Source organism: Carlito syrichta, unplaced genomic scaffold (genome assembly GCF_000164805.1).
Source record: "Carlito syrichta isolate Samal-C Ts95f unplaced genomic scaffold, Tarsius_syrichta-2.0.1 Scaffold127890, whole genome shotgun sequence".
Classification (NCBI taxonomy): Eukaryota; Metazoa; Chordata; class Mammalia; order Primates; family Tarsiidae; genus Carlito; species Carlito syrichta.
The window spans coordinates 1-1,667 of NW_007071986.1; positions in this window are offsets into that span (position 1 = coordinate 1).

The window sequence follows — 1,667 nt, forward strand, 5'->3', positions numbered from 1 at the left end:
ATCACATTGATACCCAAACCAGGTAAAGATCCAACAAAGAAAGAGAACTACAGGCCAATATCTTTGATGAACATAGATGATAAAATTCTCAACAGTATCCTAGTGAACCGGATTCAACAACACATCTCAAAAATCATCCATCATGACTAAGTGGGCTTTATCTCTGGGATGCAAGGCTGGTTCAACATTTGTAAAACCATAAATGTAATTAAATACATCAACAGGTGTCAAAAAAATCCCACATGATTATATCATTAGAAGCAGACAAAGCTTTTTATAAAATCCAGCACCCCTTCTTGATAAAAACCTTTGAACTTCTAGGCATACAGGGAACATGCATCAAAATAGTAAAAGCCACAGCCAGCATACTCCTACGAGAAACCCACAGCCAGCATACTCGTAAACGGACAAAAATTGGAACTATTTCCCCTGAAAACTGGAACAAGACAAGGATGCCCACTTTCACCCCTCCTGTTCAATATAGTATTGGAAGTTCTGGCTCGAGCAATCAGAGAAGAGAAGGCAATAAGGGGTATCCAAATAGGAAAAGAGGAAGTCAAATTATCTCTCTTTGCAGATGACATTATTGTGTACCTTGAAAACCCAAGAGAATCTGTCAAAAACCTCCTTACACTGATAAAGGCCTTTGGCAAAGTCTCAGGATATAAAATAAATGTGCAAAAGACAATCACATTTCTTTACACCATAATAAACAAACAGAAACCCAAATAAAAAGCACAATTCCATTCACAATAGTCACCGAAAAATGAAATACCTTGGCATCTTTCTAACCAGAGATGTGAAAGACCTTTACAATGAAAACTACAAAACACTGCTCAAAGAAATCAAAGATGACACAAACAAGTGGAAAAATATCCCATGCTCATGGATTGGAAGGATCAACATTGTGAAGATGTGCATCTTAGCTAAGGCAATCTACAGATTCAATGCAATACCTACCCAATTACCAGCAACATTCTTCTCAGACCTAGAAAAAAACAACACAGGAATTCATATGGAAACACAAACGTCCAAGAATAGCCAGAACAATCCTCAGCAAAAAACAAACAAAGCAGGTGGTATCACATTACTAGACTTCAAACTTTACTATAAAGCTACAATCATCAAAACAGCTTGGTATTGGTATAGGAACAGGCATATAGATCAATGGAATAGAGTTGAGATTCCAGAAGCAAAACCTCAATTTCTCAATCAACTCATCTTCGACAAAGCCTCCACCACCTACCACTGGGAAGAGGAGAACCTATTAAGTAAATGGTGCTGGGAAAACTGGCTGACCACACGCAGGAGATTGAAACAGGACCCCTATCTATCCACATACACAAAAATTAACTCCAAATGGATCAGAGACCTAAATGTAAAACCTCAAACCATAAGAACCTTAGAAAATGAAGTTCATACCCTCATGAAAATTGGAACTGGCATCCAATTCCTGAACAAAACCCGAAACCCACAGGCCATAAGGGATAAGATAGACAAGAGGGACCTCATTAAACTGACAAGCTTCTACAAAGCCAAAGAACCATCAAGAGAGCAGGGAGACAGCCTACAGACTGGGAAAAAGTATTTGCCACTCCAGGTCTGACCAAGGCTTAACATCTTGGATCTACAAGAACACAAACGTGCTGAAAAGAAAAAAACAAACA